Raw genomic sequence first — 23,118 nt, forward strand, 5'->3', positions numbered from 1 at the left:
ACGTAGATAAATGTTATAAATATTCAATCTACACACATGAAGAAACAGCTATGGTCCAGACCATTAACTTATTTGAAGTCTCAAAACTAACAAGGCTAGATAGAGTTCAATAACAACAGAAACACCATTCTCTACTTCCTCTCTACAGTGGTCTTAACTCTCATATTCAAACAGCAGCAGAGCTGGGCAAGTGAGTTTTCTAGGCTGGATGTATTGTTTAGCCAATTAATTCCTTACAGTGAGAGAATTTACGATCTTCCCAGATCAGTACCTCAGGGAAAAAGCAAGGCTGACTGAGGAATCAGTTAGCTGTGAAAGAATAGTGACATTCTATAACTGATAAGAGTGAAAAAAAGAACCATTAAGTTTAAGGATATCAGTTAAACAGAATTTAACAAAATCATCACTCTGAGGAGTAAGGGAGTGTTAAATTTTTAATTGAGCTACGTAGACACATATTTCCTGGCAGAGAAGGCACTCTATGACATAGAAAAAAGGAAAAATTATTTCAGAACCTCAGATGCCTTTATAAAAAATGTACCATAGATTGTTCAAGTTAATGCTAGATTAAAAAATTAATGGTCAAGTTTAACACAGAACTTCTCGTCTGTGCATAGTAACATCTTATCATTATATATGAAGGTATAGAAATGACTATGGAGGAATTATTATATGTCATTCAAAAAATTATTATCATTTGGTATATAACTTGATTTTTAAAGCCATTTTTAAAAGAATTAATCCTGAAGATTAAGGAATGGATCAGAAATAATGATGCCTTATAACTATTATGTACCCATAAAAATTAAAAAGAAATAATGATGCTATATTTTGTCATAAATGTAAGATAAAATTAAGAACAGTATAATGCTGTTTAAGACCACTCAATAATGTCGACAGGTGGCTCCATTTTGGGGTTAACTCTACAATACAAATTCCAATTTGTATTGGAACCAAAACCAATTCATAGATAGATAGATAGATAGATAGATAGATAGGTAGACAGATGGACAGACAGATAGATATGTAAATAGATACTATGAAATTTGCTTTATTTACTTACAGTAACATATAACTTTGCATGTTTTCTACTTAACATATAACTTTGCATGTTTTCTACTTCTCCTATTCCGTGATCATCTTTTAAAATGTTATTTCCTTACACAAATCTCCAAAAGTAAAAATAAATCACAGGTACCACATAGTTACATTTTATTATCCACACAGAAACAACAACCAAAACAAAAATCCTATTATCTTACAGAATGCAATTTGCAGGGCATGCCACTCAGTTTAGGGACTGTGCCAAAATTGCCATGATATTATAGAATCTTCTCGTTTTCAAGGATGAATCTAGATAATTTTCAACTCTCTGTCAGGAGATGTCAATTAAAGTCGGGTCCTATCCGTGACGAAAAAAACACATCACTAGTATTTTCATAAAGAAAACTGTCAGATACCTATCTCCATAATCAAGAAAAGTACTCAGGCAAGTACTCAGAAATCTAGGCTCTGCCTCTTTCTATTTTCTTCCTTTCACTATTCAACAGAATAATAACAGGTGAAGCCTATAAAACGTTGTAGTGGAGAACAATGTTACAAGAGCAACTAGTTTTTAATTTCTTTGGTGTGCTACTTATACTTAATCTGCCAAAGGTTGGGATCGTGCTTCATGTGTGATATAGTATGAACTCATTGAAGGGTCCTTTGCCTTTGAATTTGAAAGGGTCCGAGTTTAAATTCTAAATAAACAACTTTTAAATTATGAGACTTTGGGACAGTTACACACTCTCCATAAGTTTATTTATATCTCCTGTAAAACTGATATAAACTTTATGACAGATTTATTTTGTAAGAATAAGAGGTAAAATATCTTAAGTAAATCTTAAAGTAAGGGCTTAAAAATTGCAAATATTATTATTAAGGTTACTTTATTGATTCTTAAAGGTTATTAATTATTTGAAAATAATTCTCTCAAATAAGGATGATTGAAAACAGTAAGATCATTTCCCAGAGAGCAAACCTTCCTGGAGATGTTTCCTAAAAGATAAAAAAAGGACAATATATATTTTTATTTTAAGTTACTTTTGAGTTTGAAAATATTTAAATAGAAAAATATGAAATAAAATTAACGGTCCTAAAATTCAGAAAATCCTTAAAAATCATAAAATCAAATGCTTTCACTATAATAAATTCCTTCTAGATTGCTACTTAAAAAAATAAGATTTTCAGAACAATATGTAGTGGACAATAACAGACACTATAGTCCCATAAATACAGATTATCCCCCTATAAAGCTTAGAGTCACAAAACGTCTGCTCTAAACTTACACAGAATCACATCCCGTGATTGTGGGGAAAAAAAAAAAAAAAAAAAAAAAACTCTTGAGTAATATGCTTCAACTTCAATACCACATTTGAATAGAAGGTGGACTTTTAATGGAACTTTTGTAACTTGTGTGCATCTACTGTTTTTATCTGTATTTTGTGTGAGGATTTAATCAGAGATGTCTGAATAAAAGAACAGATGGATGCTTCATTTAAATTTAGAGAGAATAAATACTACATGCAGAGCTCAATAAAGCAATTTAAATAAGCTTTCCATCTTGAATACATTTTATTTAGTGATATATTCAATTTAGGAATTCTAAAATAGTGAAAACTGTAACTATAAAACAATTAGTCCTACCTATGTTTCTCACAGCTATGTAAGCATAAAAATATGTCCTGAGAATATAGTAATTTTCAAGGTGTTGTTAAAGACTTAAATATTAAACCAAAAGCTATTAAAACCCTAGAAGACAACCTAGGTAACAACATACTGGACATAGGAGATGGGCAAATATTGCATAAAAAGACACCAAAAGCAATTGCAACCAAAGCAAACAATTGACAAATGGAATATAATTAAACTAAAAAGCTTTTGCACAGCCCAAGCAACTATCAACATAGTAAACAGACAACCTACAGAATGGGGAAAAATTATTGCAAACTATGCACCTTACAAAGGTCTATTATCCAGAATCTATCAGGAACTTAACCAAATTTATAAGAGAAAACCAAACAACCCCATTAAAAAGTGGACAAAGGACATGAACAGATACTTCCCAAAAGAAGACATAAATGTGGTCAACAAGCATATGAAATAAAAATTCAATATCACTGATCATTAGTGGAATGCAAATCAAAACCACAGTGAGATACTATCTCACATCAGTCAGAATGGTTATTATCAGAAAGTCAAAAAACAACAGATGCTAGTGAGGTTGCAGAGGAAACAGAACACTTGTACACTGTTGATGAAAGTGTAATTATTTCAACCATTGTGGAAAGCAGGTGATTACTCAAAGAGTTAATGGCATTTGCAACAACCTGGATGGAATTGGAGACTATTATTCTAAGTGAAGTAACTCAGTCTCACTCATAAGTGGGAGCTAAGCTATGAGGAAGCAAAGGTATAAGGATACATTGGACTTTGGGTACTTAGAGGAAAGGGCGTGTGGGGATGAGGGATAAAAGACTATGTATTGGGTACACTGGGTACAGTGAACACTGCTCAGGTGATGGATGCACCAAAATCTCACAAATCCCAATAAAAATGGTCATATGGTACTTCTAGTTCTAGATCCTTGAGGAACCGCCATACTGTTTTCCACAATGGTTGAACCAGTTTACAATCCCACCAACAGTATAAAAGTGTTCCTATTTCTCCACATCCTCTCCAGCACCTGTTGTTTCCTGACTTTTTAATGATCGCCATTCTAACTGGTGTGAGATGGTATCTCATTGTGGTTTTGATTTGCATTTCTCTGATGGCCAGTGATGATGAGCATTTTTTCATGTATCTGTTGGCTGTATGAATGTCTTCTTTTGAGAAATGTCTGTTCATATCCTTTGCTCACTTTTTCATGGGGTTGTTTGTTTTTTTCTTGTAAATTTGTTTGAGTTCTTGGTAGGTTCTAGATATTAGCCCTTTGTCAGATGAGTAGATTGCAAAAATTTTCTCCCGTTCTGTAGGTTGCCTGTTCACTCTGATGGTAGTTTCTTTTACTGTGCAAAAGCTCTTTAATTTAATTAGATCTCATTTGTCAATTTTGGCTTTTGTTGCCATTGCTTTTGTTGTTTTAGACATGAAGTCCTTACCCATGCCTATGTCCTGAATGGTATTACCTAGGTTTTCTTCTAGGGTTTTTGTGGTATTAGGTCTAATATTTAAGTCTCTAATCCATCTTGAATTAATTTTTGTATAAGGAGTAAGGAAAGGATCCAGTTTCAGCTTTCTACTTATGGCTAGCCAATTTTCCCAGCACCATTTATTAAATAGGGAATCCTTTCCCCATTTCTTGTTTTTCTCAGGTTTGTCAAAGATCAGATGGCTGTAGATGTGTGGTATTTCTGAGGTCTCTGTTCTGTTCCATTGATCTATATCTCTGTCTTACTACCAGTACCATGCTGTTTTGGTTATTGTAGCCTTGTAGTATAGTTTGAAGTCAGGTAGCATGATGCCTCCAGCTTTGTTCTTTTGACTTAGGATTGTCTTGGCAATGCAGACTCTTTTTTGGTTCCATATGAACTTTAAAGCAGTTTTTTTCCAATTCTGTGAAGAAAGTCCTTGGTAGCTTGATGGGAATGACATTGAATTTATAAATTACCGTGGGCAGTATGGCCATTCTCATGATATGGATTCTTCCTATCCATGAGCATGGTATGTTCTTCTATTTGTTTGTGTCCTCTTTTATTTCACTGAGCAGTGATTTGTAGTTCTCCTTGAAGAGGTCCTTTACATCCCTTGTAAGTTGGATTCCTAGATATTTTATTCTCTTTGAAGCAATTGTGAATGGAAGTTCATTCATGATTTGGCTCTCTGTTTGTCTGTTACTGGTGTATAAGAATGCTTGTGATTTTTGCACATGAATTTTGTATCCTGAGACTTTGCAGAAGTTGCTTATCAGCTTAAGGATATTTTGGGCTGACATGACGGGGTTTTCTAAATATATAATCACATCATCTGCAAACAGGGCAAATTTTGAAAGGAAGGAAGGAAGGACAGACGGACAGACAGAAACACTGGCAAGAGACATAAATGATCTGTAACAGAATATGGATAATAAACACATGAAAAAATGTTCAACCTCACGAATATTCATGGAAATGCAAACAAAAAGAAATAATGAACCACCACATATTTAGAAGGACAATAATATCCAGTGTTGTTAAAAATTAAATGTTAGCTGGAAATAAAAATTTATGTTTTCTTAGAAGATATTTTGGCTAAAACAAAAACACAAGTTTTCATTGTCTTTTGACTTAGCTATCCTACTTTTAGGAATTTAAGCTAAAGAAAAATTCAGAGATGTGGGAAAGCATTTACAAATATGATATCTCACATTATTTTTATTTGCTTACATATATTTTTGTGTGATAAATTGGAAAAAGCCTAAACATACAATTTAACAATATTTGAATTATGGTACATCCGTGTAATCGAATGTTATACAACTCTTAAAAATAATTTTTGAAGGAAAAAAAAAAAGAAATATATTGGTACTGGCTGGACACGGTGGCTTACACCTGTAATCCCAGTGCTTTGGGAGGCCGAGGCGGGCAGATCGTGAGGTCAGGAGATTGAAATCATCCTGCCTAACACGGTGAAACCCTGTCTCTATTAAAAATGCAAAAAATTAACCGGACTTGGTGGCGGGCGCCTGTAGTCCCAGCAATTCGGGAGGCTGGGGCAGGAGAATGGTGTGAACCCGGGAGGCGGAACTTGCAGTGAGCAGAGATCTTGCCACTACCCTCTAGCCTAGGCGACAGAGTGAGACTCTTGTCTCAAAAAAAAAAAAAAAAAAAAAAAAAAAAAAAAAAAAAATTCTTGTTGCTGAGATTCAAACACAGGTCTTTTTTGCCCAAGCCCTAGGTGTATTTAATGCCTTAGTGGTTCCCATACCTGTACTTTCACATGTTCTCATGTATAAGTAGGAGTTAAATGATAATAATTTATGAACACAAAGAAGAAAATAATAGACAGTGGAGTCTTCTTGAGGGGGAGGGTGGTAGTGTGGAGAAGGAGAAAAAAGATAAATGTTGGTTACTGAGCTTAATACCTGGGTGATGAAATAATATATACAACAAACCCCCATGACAAGTGTTTATCTATGTAACAAACCTTCACATGTACCTTAGAACCTAAAATAAAAGTTGAAAAACTTAAACTTCCATTATTGATTAGAATCATTTTTTTGAAATTTTCAACCTCTCCAAGAAAGAAAAGTAGACAAATCATTCGTGATTCCAGGTAGGATGAAGAATTATATTTGAATGTGAAGATGATAATATATTTTAAAGAAGTTCCCATTGGAGTTGTCACAGACTTCAGTAGGCTCACAGGTTTATGATTTCTCTTCAATTCCTAGAGTGGGCTTTTCTTTGGGGGGGAAGGGGGGGTCACTCTACATTATTGCTTTTTTGTATCCTCGTCCCTGGTTTAATTTTAGGATTTAAAGAAACATCATGTTTGCTTTCCTCCTGTGTTTTACACCATAATGAAAAAGAATACAAAAATGATTTTTTAAAATCTTTCAACTATTTTCTTAATTGGTTCCATACATATCTCCATGTAACATAATAGAGATGAAAGAAGCTAAAATATTTATAGAACTGAATATATATATAAAATACAATAGTATCAGGCATTATTACTAGAAAGTGACAAAGGAAGACAGAAACTCAAGGTTATGTGCCCCTTGACACAAGGGGCTGCAGTGAGCGAGAGCTACTGTTACATGTCTTGTCCTCTGTGGGAACTCTACATTCCAAGTTGCTTAGTGCCCATAACTAAAGTAGAAAGCCTCAGACAATGGCTTGGAGTATCAGAAGACAGAATTAGAAAGCAACCAGAATGGCTGCGTTTTGAGATAAGACATCCCATAAAGAAAGGAGTTCTGGCTGAAAGATCCTGAAAGTATACATGCAAGCTCTGCACAAATCCTTAGATTACATCTAAACTGCCCATGCCTATGAAAAATTCTAAGGTTCTCAGTAAAATGCCACAGAAAAAGACTGCAAGAACTGAACAGTTATAGCTGTTGCAAAATGCATATTTTGGTTTTGGAGTTCAGAAATTATTTGGCTACTGGAACAAAGATCAACACACTTAAGAAGAAGATAAAGGAAGCTAGAAAATCAATCATTTTCTTACATGCAAAGGAATGGGGAAAGTTCCTTATTTGAAAGAAATAGCAGCTGAGATAATATAAATCTGAGGTAATCTTCATAAATATTTAGTGACCTAATAGGAACTGAGGCCATAATTATTGACTAAAAGGAAGTTATCTATAAAAGTAAGAAGTAAAAAAAAAAAAGTAAAAATGGAAAGTCTAGAATGAAAAAATGTAATAATCGAAATGAAAAAATAAACAGATGGGCTTACCACAAATGAGAGAGAGCAGAAAAAGTTTGAAATGAGAGACAGATCTATTGAAATGATCCTATCTAAAGAACATGAAAGAAAACAACTAGTTCACACACACAAAAATCTTACTTTTGCATAATATCAAGGAGTTTGACTTACATACCATTGGATTCAATATAAAATAAAGAGAAAGGCAATGGTTCAGATAAATAAATAATGTTAATTATTTTTTCCAATTTTGGTGAAAAAAAAATCAAATTTTACTTTCTGCCTATATGCCACTACAAGTCCAATAAGCTCAACAAAACTCCAGGTACATTAAAAAATTCTACTACATCATAATCAAAATACTTACAATCAAAGCTAAACAGAACTCATTGAAAGAGGAAAGAGAAAAAATGTGCATTGCCCATAGAGTCACAGTAATATGAATTGTGACTGACTCTGTATTGGAAACAATGGAGACAGACAATGATGCAATGAAAGGTCCAGACAATAATGGTAAAGACAATGATCAACCTAAAGAAAAATGCTTACAGATACAAACTTGCATGTACAGAAATGAGCAACAGTAAGAATTGGTAAATGTTTGGGTAAATAAACAAGACTTTAAATTTTCTTTGATTGAAATCATTCAAATGTTTTTGCCAGATTATCCTGTTATTCTTTCTCTTTCTACACTTTTTTTTTTTTTTTTTTTTTTGCTTTTTCCTCTAGTCCTGACAAATTATATTAAAGAACGTTTAGGTAAAGATAACAATGGTGAGCATCTGTGCCTAAGTGAGAGAGAATGGGTGGTAGTTGGCAAGGGGCTTCAGCACCTGTGTGGGATGAGGAAGTTCTTTGTCCATGAGGGCACCCAGATATGCATGTCGGATGCTGAAGAGAAGAGGAGGGCATCCCCATAGTGTGGCAGCCTGCCATATGGTGTTGGAGCATGAGCCACTTAGAGAGGCCCTCAATATGAGACACTGGGCCAGCGTTAGTAATCCAATTTTTAGCAAAGTGATGAAGGTGTAGATGCAGGAAGGAGTGGCACACGGTATGAGGTAAAAGCATATGAACATTATGGAAAGTGTTTTCCTATGAAGACTGTCCAGAGCTGAGCCATTGAAGTCTAAATGAAGTATGATGGGTATCCTCTTAAAAAGATGTTGCTATACGAAGTATTGGAGGCTGAGTATTGCAAGAATGTGTTCTCCCTTGGAACAATCCTTCATGGAGTGTCAGAATCTTACTGTGACAAACACCCTACCTCTGTTGAATATATTTTTGAAGAACAGTGAGAGACCAAAAATAAATCTTTGTTCTAATCATATTCTGAGTCATGTTCAGTGGGCTTGTTTTATATATATATATATGTGTATATATATACACACACACACATATATATGTATGTGTATATATATATATCTTGTCTATCAAGTTTTTGTCTATTTAAAGAAATGAGAAAAATGGAGCTCAGACAAGAAAGTAACTTTCCCAAAGCCACGCAGGAAAAAAGCCAAGACTAGAACTTATTTCTCCTGAATCCATAGTTCAATACCCATTTTATTATTACCACATCATGATATAAGATCAGTTTTCCAAACACGAATTATAAAATAACTCAATGTAAATAGTAAAATTGGACTGTTTTTAATGTTAATGTTAAATATATTGACTATTTTTTTGGTTCAAAGACTGTGGCAATTTCCCATTAAACATTAAAAACAAAAACATATTTATATGATAATTTATAAAATACAAGAAGTTTTTCATATGCATTATCAACCTTAATGAAAATTAGCATAGATTAATTATTATTTTATTTTTATTAGAGAGATGCTAAATTTAACCAGAAAGGGATTAATATAGCATGTTTTCAAGATATTCATACAAGAATATCCAGAGAATTGAGAGAAAACTTTCAGTAATCTTCTAAATTAGACTGTCCAAAATATATGAGGGGTGAAGGAGTGAAGAATATGAACATTGACGTCGTAAAGAAATTGTTGGTTGATTTGTAGATCTTGATTCACTTCCTGAAATGAGGTTTGGGTTTTAATATAGCCTCTTTTAGTAAATTTCTCCAAAGAATTAAAAATAGAATTCTAAATATTTTGATGTGTGTTTTTGAGAAGTATATTTTAAAGGGGAAATTTTATTACCCCAAAAGCGGCAACAATTCTTTTTTTTTTTTTTTTTTTTTTGAGACAGAGTCTGGCTCTGTCACCCAGGCTGGAGTGCAGTGGCCGGATCTCTGCTCACCGCAAGCTCCTCCTCCCGGGTTTACGCCATTCTCCTGCCTCAGCCTCCGGAGTAGCTGGGACTACAGGCGCCCGCCACCTCGCGGTTTTTTTTTTTTTGTACTTTTTAGTAGAGACGGGGTTTCACCGTGTTAGCCAGGATGGTCTTGATCTCCTGACCTCGTGATCCGCCCGTCTCGGCCTCCCAAAGTGCTGGGATTACAGGCTTGAGCCACCGCGCCCGGCCCAAGTGGCAACAATTCTAAATACCTTGTCTTCAGAATCTCACATCCTTGCCAATTTCATAATATTCTCTTATCCTCTCATTCATTATACAAATGTCTCAACTTTCCCAAGACCTGGTTATTGTCTTATCACCCATTTCACTCAAAATACTTTTTCATTCATTTTTTAATAACCCTTTTTTACGTAAAGTGACCACTTCTCACTCTTGGATTTTTTGCCTTCCCAGTAAATACCTTATCAGTAATGCAAATGACAAATACTGACTAGTGTTTCCGGACTTTTCTTTAGTTCAGTTAAAGATGGGGTTCTTTGTCCCATGGTCTTGAAAATTCAGGCTCATAGACTGTTTAAATGGTAAGTAAGACAAGGTTTTTTGTTTTTGTTTTTGTTTTTGTTTGTCCCAAGACAGAGTCTTGCTCTGTCACCCAGGTTGGAGTACAGTGGTGTGATCTTGGCTCACTGCAACCTCTGCCTTCCAGGCTCAAGTGATTCTCCTGCCTCAGCCTCCTGAGTAGCTGGGATTACAGGCACCTGCCACCACACCTGGCTAATTTTTGCATTTTTAGTTGAGATGGGGGTTTCACCATGTTGGCCAGGCTGGTCTCGAACTCTGTCTTATTGAGTGCAAAGGGGAAAAATAAGGGGGAAACAAGGACTCTCACTAGGCCAGAGTTCCTGCTAGAGTGCTTCCTTTCCAGCCATTGAAATCCCAGGTTCTATACAGGAAAAGGAGGGGCCAGGCTCCTCCCTACTACAAACATCCTGAATTTCTTGAGGCTCCACCCAGGTAGGCAGGCTGTTTAGAGTTTCTTCAGGTACCCCCTGCCCACTGACTGTGTCACTAGGAGGCAATAGAGGGGGAAAACCTGTGGATGCTTCTATTCTGATATGAACCCCAACTGGTTTACCATGATTCAGTTCTGGTGTTAGTCATTCAGAGTTATTGTAGAGCTCACAAGCTAAGAGTCCATTCCACTACAAGATTAACTTCATTTTGAACAACATCTTTAAGTAGGATCCCCATGCCACCTGCGTTTCTCACTGACTATCAATTTAGTTTTCCAGACCTCTCGCAGGTTTAATAATTCATTAAATGACTAATAAAACTCAGAAAAACACCATACATATGATTACAGTTTTATTATAAAAGATACAACTGAGGAACAGCTAAATGAGGAGTCGCATTAGACAAGAACTGAGGGTTTCAGATATAGAACTTCTGTGTGCTCTCTCTCTGTAATCAGAATGTGTCACCCTCTTGGTACATCAGTGTGCTCACCAATGAGGAAGAATGAGGAAGCCTCATTGAGAATCAGTCTCCAAAGCTGTCACTGAAGTCTTATTTTATAGGCTTGGTTGATTGAATCATTAGTCACATGATTGAACTGAATCTCCAGTCCTTTCCTTCCACAGAGCCTGATCTGGCTAAAAGTCCCAGCCCTCCAATCATTGTTTATCTGTTGATAAAACCACATTCTATAGCTATCTAGGGACTCAGCATAAGTCACCTCATTAGTGTAAACTGAGGCATGATCCAATTTATTCATGAATAATGAAGACACTTTTTTCACCTGGGTAATTCCCTATCTGACACTGGAGACAAATGCCGGTGAAAAACTTTAATGGATTATATTTAAAGAAAATCTTATGGTATAATGTCTTCAAGTAGACATTATTGAAATGACTGAAAAAGAAAAGTGGTTAATTTTGGTGTTGATTCCAACAAAAAGAAACAAATGGAAATGCTAGAGTTTGAAGATATACTAGATAAAATTAAAAAAAATTATGGTGATTCAACAGTAGATTTGAACTGGTAAAAGAAACAGTCATTGAACTTTAAGAAAAATCAATTGAAATTTTGCACTCTGAACAACAGAAAAAAATAATAAAAAGCGACTCAAAGAAATGTGGGATATTATTAAATGTGCAACATACTTGTAATGCAAATAGTCATAAAGCAGAGAAAAGCAGAAAAAATATTTAAATAAATAATGGTTTTACAGATTACAAATTGGTGAAAAAGTGTGTGTATATATATGAATATATATTAATGTGTGTGTGTATGAATATATGTATGTGCATATGTTCACACACATATATTCATATATATATTCATACATATATTCATATATGCATACACATTTTACAGTATACATATATATTTATATATTAGGTTGGTGCAAAAGTAATTGAAGTTTTAATCGTCAAAAGTAATAATATATTCATATATACACATATATATTCATACACACACACACACACACACACACACACGCACATGGAAAACAAAATGAACTCTAAATAGAATAAATGAAAAGAGGTCCACAACCACATAGCATAGTAAAAATGTTAAAAGAGAAAGACAGAGAAAATTTTGTAAGCAACAAGAGAAAAGCGTAACTTATCAAACAAAGTGAACCTCAATTAGATTAACAGTTTATTCGACAGTTAATAGAACCCAGAATGCAATGGGGAAACATATCCAAAGTGCTGAAGGAAAATGAAAAAACACCACCAAAAATGTTACATAAACAAACTTATCTTTATAATTGAAAGAGGAAAAAAGTTAATTCCAAATAAAAACTGAGAGAATTCACTACTAGCTGCAGAGCCTTATAAGAATTAATAAAAGAAGTTCTAAAGGTATAAAGCAAGTGATCAAAGATGATAATTTAAATAGACACACAAAGAAACAGAGTAATGGTAAATGTAATTTAATGATATGACATAGTATAAATGCATATTTCTTTTCTATTCTATTAACTAATTTAAAAAGAATTAAAGCCACCATTCTTACTATTAGGTCTCTATCATACAAAAATGTAGTATATTTGACAATAAAAACACAAAGGAAGTAGGTGGAAATTAAGTTGTAGTTCCACAGGGAAATAACATCAGATGGTTACTCAAATTCATAAGAACAAATGAAGAGAAGTAAAAATGTTAAATAAGGATATTAATATAAAAAAACTCTATAAATATATACTTGCTTTCATTTTTTTCTCTCAGCTTCTCAAACAGGCCTGACATTAAATGAAGTAACATTTAGAACAACATATCGTTGGAGGTGTAAGACATTTACATGTAATATGTATAATGGCAATGGCACAAAAGTGGGAAGAGAGAATAAATCTATATTAAAGTAACATTATGCTCAATTAACATACTCAGCTATAAAAAACACATTTTTAATGAACTCACATTAAGTATCTAAAATAGTCAAACAGAGGATTAATAATTACTTAAAGCAGGAGATAGGGAATGGGGTATGATGCTTAAGGAGTAGAAGGTTACGTTTTGGTGTGGTACAACATTCTAAAATTGATTATGATTATTAAACAACTCTGTGAAGTACTAAGTAACATTACACTCTGAGTGAATTTTATTATGTGTAAACTAAATAAAGCATATTTATATATATTTAAAACACATAAAGCATATGTATATGTGTGTACATCTGTCAAATTAAAATAGAAAAATTTCAGTACCCTTGACGCACGTTTGTAAGCATGACATCATTTTAGTAAAATTTTAATGTCTACCCTATAAGATAGGCTTTTATTCATTTAGACTTGCCCAAGATAAGGAAAAATATATGTAAAATTGTTATGGTTTTAAATCCTCATTGGTATGAGTAAAGACTGAAGTAAAATGCATTAAAATAGGTTCATATTGTTAAGGAAAAACATAAGAATATTTTAGAATATGCAGAGATTAACAGTATAAAAGTAACGACATAAATACCCTTAAAACAAAAAATGATTGATGTTCCAGTAGAAAAAAAAATCAAAGGCACAATGGAAGAAAACCTTTCAGACTAAAAGAAGTAGAAGATTCTCAAAACTGAAACCTCACAAAAACTGAACAATTTATGTATTAAATATAAATGAATCAAACTTGGAAATTCACTGGTAATTCTATGAAATTAATGTTTTGTTTTGTTTAAATCCTGGGTTTGGGTATAGTAGGGAGCGTGCACCAAGTAGATAAGTATGCACATATGTGCATTTCCAGCCTTGTTCACTACTCTAGTTTTGTACTTTTGGATTTATTATTTATATGATACCACATTGTAGATTTTAATATTTTTCTGTTTCCTCTGACCCATTTCCTAAAATTTCTTTCTAATCTTAATACTGTTTAGATATTCAATATTTTAGTTTTGATTAATTAGATTTAATCAGAGATTTATGTCACCAAGGAAAGAGTAAATAATAAACTCCATATTATTTTATGACATTGTGATACATTTCAAAATATATTCATAAGCCATATAACAGTCTGACACGGATCAATAAGGTTGGAGAATTTTGCTGCTTTTACTTTAATATGTGTCTTGCCATATGTCCAGGATCTCATACTGCTTTTGAGCTGTCCAAAGGTTTCCAATACAGATTATTTCAGTCTGTGTATGTCACACTCATATAAAATATTTTCAATATTTCACTGTAACACATTTCCCTCAATTGAATTTGTCTACCACTTAAAAAAAAGTAGCAATTTGTTGATCAGCATTAAGGTGTGAGAAACTGACATGTAGCCTTCTTCCAAGGTATCAATATTATAAATAGTGAGTTTATTTGGTCATTAAAATCAGTTGAAATGGCAGCCTTTTAGGTAAGATATTTGAAAATAAACGATTCTTCCTGATAAAATTATCAGTTAGCAGCCACAGACTTCTAGAATTGGTTCTGGCTATGCAGTTGTGAGCACACAAACATTATATTTCGTAATAGATTCTAGTAAGGTAGACTGAATCCTCTTTCCAAAGTAACTTGACACTTGTCTCCATTAACTTTTTTATCCTAATTCAATAAAGCAGAGCAAGCAAATTCATTTATCAATGGAAATAGGAACAGAAGAAGGAACAAATTAAGAAAGAATGGATAGGAGATACATTTAAAATTTTATGTGAACTAATGCTTCTTAATCCTTAAATTAATGTATCTAGTGCCGACTTATCTGCATATCTTTATCTAGAGTCATGGTGCTTCAGGTCTAGAATAGCTTCCCCCTTGAGCTAACATATATGAATATTATTAGATCTCCACGTCTTTTCTAACTACACATCTTCATTCAGACAACCTATATTGTTCGACTGAATAAACCCATGCTTTTTTTACAACGGTTTTCTTGTCTATGACTTATATAAACCACATTGTATAAGAATTTCAATAGACACTTAACTACACATCACAAACCCACAATAGTAAACATGCTAAGATGTTATTTGAAATAAATATTTTCTTAGAAGATATTAGTGAAAACAATGCAATTTCATATGCTTAAAAATACTCAAGAAGTATATTTAGATTGTAAGTCATGTGTAATTGTGAACATTTTCAGAAATACATTTTATTTATTTTTTGCTTTTTTTATAAATGAGTATCGCAATATTTTTTAGCCATCAATAGAAGGTAAAAGGCTTGAATGACAAAACATGCCAGGTGAGCATTTTTTTCTTTGTCAATGTTAGAGTTGAATCTACAGAAAATAAAAAAGGGCTTGAGACGTAAGTACTAGTGACAAAAGACATTATGGGCAGTTTTATAACATAAAGACTGATACTTAATCACCTGAAGCTGCTTTTGTAGCCACTGCTGAGGCATGGTAGCATCACTGTCAGGGAGCAGGAGGTCTTTCAAGATTGCAGTAAAGCAAACAGAATCACTGCCAATGCACTGCCGATGGACAGCAAGTGAGCCTCATCCCTTATTTATTTTATTTCTGCACATTTTGATCTCGTGTTATCTGTAGAAAACACCAAAATTAAATCAATAAAAAAATATACAGTGAAGAAATATTGCTATTAAAGAGATGAAAAAGAGGAAAATGCTTCTTTGGAGTTTAAGCTACCAGTGAGAATCTTGCTGCAGAGGAAAGCAATGATTTATATTGACTCTACATGAAAAGACTTTAAGCTTCAGAGAAACACAATTAAAACATTTTCATTTGAAAATGGTGAGGCAATAGTAATAATTTTATAGTCTAAATAACATTATATGTCCATATATTATATTAGCAAACCCCTTAAGCCAGTTAAGTCTCACTGCTTGTGCAACCTTGAATGAGTGACCTAACTTTAGCTGGTTTCCTTATCTACAAAGTGAGAAAAGGACATTACTCCATTGTTGAATGAAGATGTAAGTTTGATAATGTATGTATAGGTCTTATCATATACTAGATACTTGTGAACAATGAATTTCCCTCACATTTCTATGTGTTAGAGGAAAATCTAAGTGTCCATTTCTGTATAGGGTCTATTCCTAATCCTCTTCAGAGTTGTTCAGTAAATATTTGTAAGATTAAGTTTATATATGAACAATTGTGTGTTTTAATTCTCACCCCTGCTGGGAAAATATAACCCTAGTGACAGATGACAAAGGAAGACAGAAGCAGGAAACTGTTCACAATATTGGAAAGAAGGTAATTAAATTTAAGATTTTCATTAATTTCTCAATTTATGATAATAAATATGTTTGGGAGCTTATAGAAGTGAAGTGAAATTGTGTAGAGTTTTGAGTATCTTAAATTGCTGAAAAGCTTATATTTGGCCTCTATAAATTTATAAAATAATATTCATATTAATAGGTACCACATATGAGCATTTACAATATATTCACTATAATAGGCACTTTAACACAGTCCCTTGAATATACTATAGCTTATTGTCAACATTTAAGTATAATGTATTATATTGTCTATACTATCTGATATTATTTCGCTGTGTCCCCATCCAAATCTCATCTCAAATTGTAATGCAAACTGTACTCTGAATTGTAATCCCCATATGCTGAGTGAGAGACCTGGTGGGAGGTAATTGGATCATGGGGGCAGTTTCCCTCATGGTGTTCTAGTGACAGTGAGTGAGTTCTCATGAAATCTGGTTGTTTGATAAGCATCTGTCACTCCCCCCTTTGCTTTCTTGCTCTCTTGCTACCATGTAAGACATGCCTGCTTCCCCTTCACCTTTCTCCATGATTGTATGTTTCCTGAGGCGCCCCCAGCCATGCGGAATTGTGAGTCAATTAAAACTCTTTTCTTTATAAATTTCCCAGTCTCAGAGAGTATCTATATTGCAGTGTGAGAATGGACTAATTAACTATCTCATTTCATTTTTATGATAAATGAAAGATAAATTCTGAGAAATGTGCCATTAGGTGACTTTATTATTGTGTGAATATCAAAAAGTGTATTTACACAAATCTAAATGGCATAGCCTACTATACATTAAGGCTATATAGTACAGTCTATTGCTCCTAGGCTATAAACCTGTGTGGCTTATTACTGTACTGAATATTGTAGGCAATTCTAATACAATAATAAGTATTTGTGTATCTAAACATATCTAAACATAGAAAAAATACAGTAAAAATATGACATTATAATTTTATGGGACCACCGTGTTGTATATGTGGTCCATCATTGATTGAAATGTTCTGTTCTTATGCCATGCATTATCATATATATACAATAGACATATACACACCTGATATCTATTTATATCTGTGTATGTCAATGTCTATCTCTATATATATCTTTATATACCATTTATTTTCCATCTGCACATTTTGATTTTCTATTGTGTTATCTACAGAAAATACCAAGCCTTTATATCACCAGAAAATGACTTCCAGGGAGAAAATATTGCTATTAAAGCTATGAAAAGGGGAAAAACGTCTGTCTATATATGCATATATTTTGATATCCTGGCTTACTTATGAGCTGTGTTACTGAGCCAGGTATTAAACTTACATCTGTTTATCCTAAAAGCACATACTTTTCTTTTAGACTGTACTGTGAAGATTATAAATTTAAATTGAGGCGATAATTGAAGACAACATAAGTGCATTAAGTCTGTCTATATAGAATTTGATACAATTTTAAAAACGAATGGAGCCCCTCTCCTAGTGCAAAGCTATAACTATACTATGTGGTGTAAAAAGTTGTCACTATATATTCATCTATCCTATTATATTAATAAAGAGAAGACAAAATTTACGTATGTGCTTCTATTCACTTATTGCCTTAAAAATCACTCTTTTTATTTAAATGCTCCAACAAGCTATGAAAATCACCAGATCAAGTTAGGTAATTGTGGTGCCTATAGAAATATTATATAATTTTCCCAAGAAAGTGAAAGAACAATTATACTACAGGGAGAAAATTTTTGCATTCAGAGCTAACTGATTTGGTTAGATTTTATGTGGGCTAGGATAAATGAAAATAGAGTGAAACAAAAGGAATTTTCTCTGTAGATGTAAATTATTTTTCTTTTTCTTTTCTTTTTTTTTTTTTTTTTGTTCTTCTGAGACAGAGACTCAGTCTATCCCCCAGGCTGGAGTGCAGTGGTGTAAGCTCGGTTCATTGCAATTTCTGCCTCCTGGGTTCAGGCAATTCTCCTGCCTCAGTCTCCCGAGTAGCTGGGATTACAAGCGTGCACCACCACGCCCAGCTAATTTTTGTGTTTTTAGTAGAGATGGGGTTTCACCATGTTGGTCAGGATGGTCTCGATCTCTTGACCTTGTTATCTGCCCTCCTCAGCCTCCCAAAGTGCTGGGATTACAAGCATGAGCCACCGCACCCGGCTGTAAGTTGTTTTTCTACCAAACATACCATAAACATGAACTGTAAAAGTTTTTAATCTATGAAATATTTTCCTTTCACTGAAGTATACTCTCAGACTTACAAGTTACTATGTTTGAATCTACTTGTTCAAAAACTATATAAAGCTAAGAAAGTACATTCAGAGGCATACCACTTTGCCTGTGGTGAAATTCATGTGTTACAGTAGCTTTGTCATTGCTACAAGCTACCATCAAGTGACTGGAAAGGCTTAATTAAGTACATACTTAAAACAGCTATACCTTCCTTCTGGCCCCCTTCTTAATTTTTTCTATAATAAAATCAAAGAAAGCCCCATCCTCAAGTAGGTCTATGAAAATGAAAGTTTACATTTATAAGTCAGTGCTTGGGCAAATACTGTTTAATTAAAATGACACCAGTTGTGTGTGCTCCTGCTTCTGTGAAAAATTGACTGCAAGGAATTACCTTCCCATTGTAAAAAGCAAACTAAAAAACCCTGGAAATCTATTAAAAAGGGGGTTTTATGTGTTTCCAATAGGTAAAGAAGGACTGTGATAGCTAACAGGAATAGGTTGTTTGCAGAGCCAGGATATGCAATGCTGTGGCATGCTTTAGCAGCTCTAATGGTGATTCTAGGGGGCTGTGATTCTACCCTTAGGAAATAGGGCACAGCACTGGGACAACTCTGGGGAAGAAGGGATGCTCTGCAAGTTTGAGCCCAGGGATGAGGTTATGGATGCAATTTGTGAACCTGAAGCATTATGGCTCACTGGCAGTTTGGGTCCTGGGGGATAAAGAATCCTGTAGTAGTGACTCTAGCCCCTGGGATGCTCAGGTACAACAGTATCCTAGACTCTGCAAATCCAAGTGCATCATCAGCAACAGCAGCACCCCAGAATGATGGAGCATAGCTTTGTTTGGGCCCTGTTGTTTGGGCACAGAGTTCTTGAAAGAAACAAAATCAATAAGATATATGTATATATGTGAGAGAGTTTTTTAGGGAGAACTGGTTCATACAATTACAAGGCAAAGTCCCATGATAGGCAATTGGCAAGCTGGGGAACAAGAGAAGCTAGTAGTGCAGCTCTGTACAAGTCTGAAAGCCTCAAAACCAGGGAAGCTGACAGTGCAACCCTCAGTCTGAGGCCAAAGGCCTGAGAGTCCCTTGCAGTCTGCTGGTGCAAGTCCCAGAGTCCAAAGGCCGAAGAACCTGGAGTCTGATATTCAAGGACAGGAGGAGAGGAAGCAAAGCATCCTGCACAGGAAGAGAAAGAGAGAGTCATAAGACTTAGCAAGCTGCTTATTCCCCTTCTTCCACTTGCTTTGTTCTAGTCACTCTGGCAGCCAATTGGATGGCACCCATCCACTTGAGAGTTGGGTCTTCCTCTCCCAGTCTAATGACTCAAATACCAATAACTTCTAGTGAGACTCTCACAGACACACATCCCTCGACCCAGTCAAATTGACACCTAATATTAACCTTCACATTACCGAGAAAGAGGGATGTTTCAGCACCTCAGACTCTAAGGGTCTAGTTAAGCTCCAGGGAAGGCAGGTTCTAAAGATTTTTGGACTGTAAGGCAGGTGTCTCAGCTCAGGCATTACCTTGTTTTCCTGGAATGCAAAATACTAGGTCAGCTCAGCCCTGAGATGTGCAGCTCCTTGGCTCAGCCAGGGTGCTGATTCCCGAGAGAGGAATGTGCTGTGGAGGCTCTGTTTCGAAGAATTCAAAGTAAATACAAGTATTTCTTTCACGAACAGACATTTTGACAGCAAGTTTAAAAGCCAAGAGCAAGATAAATCATACAGTACTAAATTATTCTACATATTTCATGTCAAAATTGTACAACTAATTATATAATTCATGGATTATGACTACAATACCCTCACCATAGACAGAATATTAATGTACATGTTTTCCAAATGTACATTAATACAAAATCAGTAAAAGTTCCTTGCGAAGTCCCTTGGCAGGGACACATTTCACCCTTTTCCAATTCTGGCATCCCCTGATGCATTTCTTTTTCCTACAATTCTGCCTTTTCTAGAATGCCACATGAAAGAAACCACACACTAGGTATCATTTGGGGCCCTTACAATTCTTGTCTACAATTGCAAAGTTTAAGGAAATTATATAAAAACAGACTATGTATCTCTAGGCAGTTGTATGTTCAGGACATCATTTCGCCTACACCATCTATCCTTGAATAGATTTTTCTTCCTACTTTCATTTTACTACCTTATTTTTTCAATAAAGTTGAGATAGCATGTTGCAGGATGCTAAGTTTCTGTTTGAAGTTTATCCTAGGGTTGCAGATGATAAAGGTAATGGATTGGTTAAAATTTTTTTCAAGGAATTGTGCATTCTCTTGGAAGATATATTCATTTTTCGAAACTTTCACAAAACTGGGAATTCTCCTTATTCTTGAAATTGTGATGGGTGTGGATGATTTTCAAGTCATGGCACTGCTACTGATACATTTTCCTTCTTTAGCAGTTTCATTCAACCAGGATCTGAAAATTTGTAGTGTGAGAAATTGAACTGAATGCTGACCATCTTCAAGTTAACAGGGTAATTATACAAATGACTCAAGCTAGGGGATGCTCTTCAGTTAATGGAACTTCTTAGTATCTAATTGATCCAGAGGACATGCTGGCTATAATGGTCTAGAAGGTTGATGTGTCCCTCCATTATCTCCCAGATATGTTACCCCTACATCAAATTATTCTCTAAGTCTGTGAAGAATCCAGATACCTGGACTGAAGTAAAATAATAAAATCTTTAGCTGTGTGTCTGAGATGTTGAGTGTGTCTGAGATATTGAGTTCCAGAGAAATGGGTGACATACTTACATACTTTCTTTGGGTGACTTCCTTCAATCCCCTGCTTTTCCTGATTGTAGATGTTACATAGCACCCAGGTTGGCTGCTGCTCTTTTCTATTCTTAACACCTTGGTGTATTTACAATCTCCACTCTCTGTGCATCAGGTCTCTTTTTTTTTTTTTTTTTTTTTTTTTTTTTTTTTTTTTTTTTTTTGAGACGCAGTCTCTCTCTGTCGCCCAGGCTGGAGTGCAGTGGCCGGATCTCAGCTCACTGCAAGCTCCACCTCCCGGGTTCATGCCATTCTCTTGCCTCAGCCTCCCGAGTAGCTGGGACTACAGGCGCCCGCCACTTCGCCCAGCTAGTTTTTTGTATTTTTTAGTAGAGACGGGGTTTCACCATGTTAGCCAGGATGGTCTCGATCCCCTGACCTCGTGATCTGCCCATCTTGGCCTCCCAAAGTGCTGGGATTACAAGCTTGAGCCACCGCGCCCGGCCACATCAGGCCTCTTGACTGTCCCTATGACCTTATGTGTTTTTACGGTAATTGCAGCTTCCTGCCATTTGGTGGTTAAGTGCCAACTCCTGGTCCGATGGCCAGGCCATCATCCTCATAGATATCACTGAATGCAGCTCTGTGAACACTTCGCCTGCTATTAACTTACACACGCGAAGGAGAATTTCCAATCAGTATCTGTGACCCCAGTGACCCTCTCACCAGTACATTCCTGATGACACCCTTCTTTGAATAGTGCGTCCTTGGCCCTCTGGTAGAACATCATTCACTGATAGGTCTTCTGGTCTTAAATAATATAATCTCACTTCTTCAAGCTCTGTAATCCTTTCTCGACTGTCTGCTAGAGTGATTCAGGCATTTCCATCTGATTCAACCTTAGCCATCACTTTCTAAGGGTTATGCTAACAATAAATTTACTTCTTTCCTTGGGGTCCTTCCTAGCCTATTATATTTCATGTCCCAAGAAAATGCTCCCAAATCAATTCATTCTTGCTTATTCAGGCTCACCTTTTTGCCCCTTCGGCCAAGCTCCTGAAGAATCTCATTCCAAGAGTATGTATCTGGCTCTTGCCTGTAGATGCTGACTCTTCCAACTCTTCTCCCCACTTTTTGTCAAGTCCATTCTCCTCATCAGGTTATCCTGAAATTTATCTCTAGATTTGGATCTTACAGCCAAAAGAGTAGGTCTCTGAAACTCCTCTGTGGCACGTGTTCAATTGTGGAAGAAACACTTCTGCAGCGTTTCCAGTACAGGAGAAGTTTCTTTTACTAAGCAAGGGTGGGCCACTTCTACAAGGTCTAAGGGTTCAAGTGATTTGAAAAGTCAATTTGCTTCAGGGGCAACCATCTATATATGACCATCCATGTTTCAGGGGGCCAAGTCATTTCCCTACTGATACCGTAGTCTTAGCATAACAGTCCTGTAGCAGCTGAGATTAAAACATCTCTAGAACTATGTTACTCTAACTTGTAGGGGTAGCAAAGTTTCAGAACTAGGTCTTTTTGTCTTTGATTGGCCTGACTTGGGGCATGTACACGTCTCAGCAACAATCCTGTCACCAGGTGAACAAGATACTTGCATTGAACCAGCAAGTATTGCGAACACTGGAATCAGAACAGGAGTTAACAGAACTAACTCGGAACAGGCTAAGAGTAGGGCATGATTCAGCATTTCAAAGCAAAGGCTGGGTGCTGTTTTCACAAAAGCGAGAGTGCTGGGCAGCAGAATTGCAAATGTCCAAAACAATTTACCATTATTAGATTCCTATTGATTAATAATTCTTTAGATATTCTGAGTTACTAAGAACAAA

This window comes from Chlorocebus sabaeus, chromosome 7 (genome assembly GCF_047675955.1).
Source record: "Chlorocebus sabaeus isolate Y175 chromosome 7, mChlSab1.0.hap1, whole genome shotgun sequence".
NCBI lineage: Eukaryota > Metazoa > Chordata > Mammalia > Primates > Cercopithecidae > Chlorocebus > Chlorocebus sabaeus.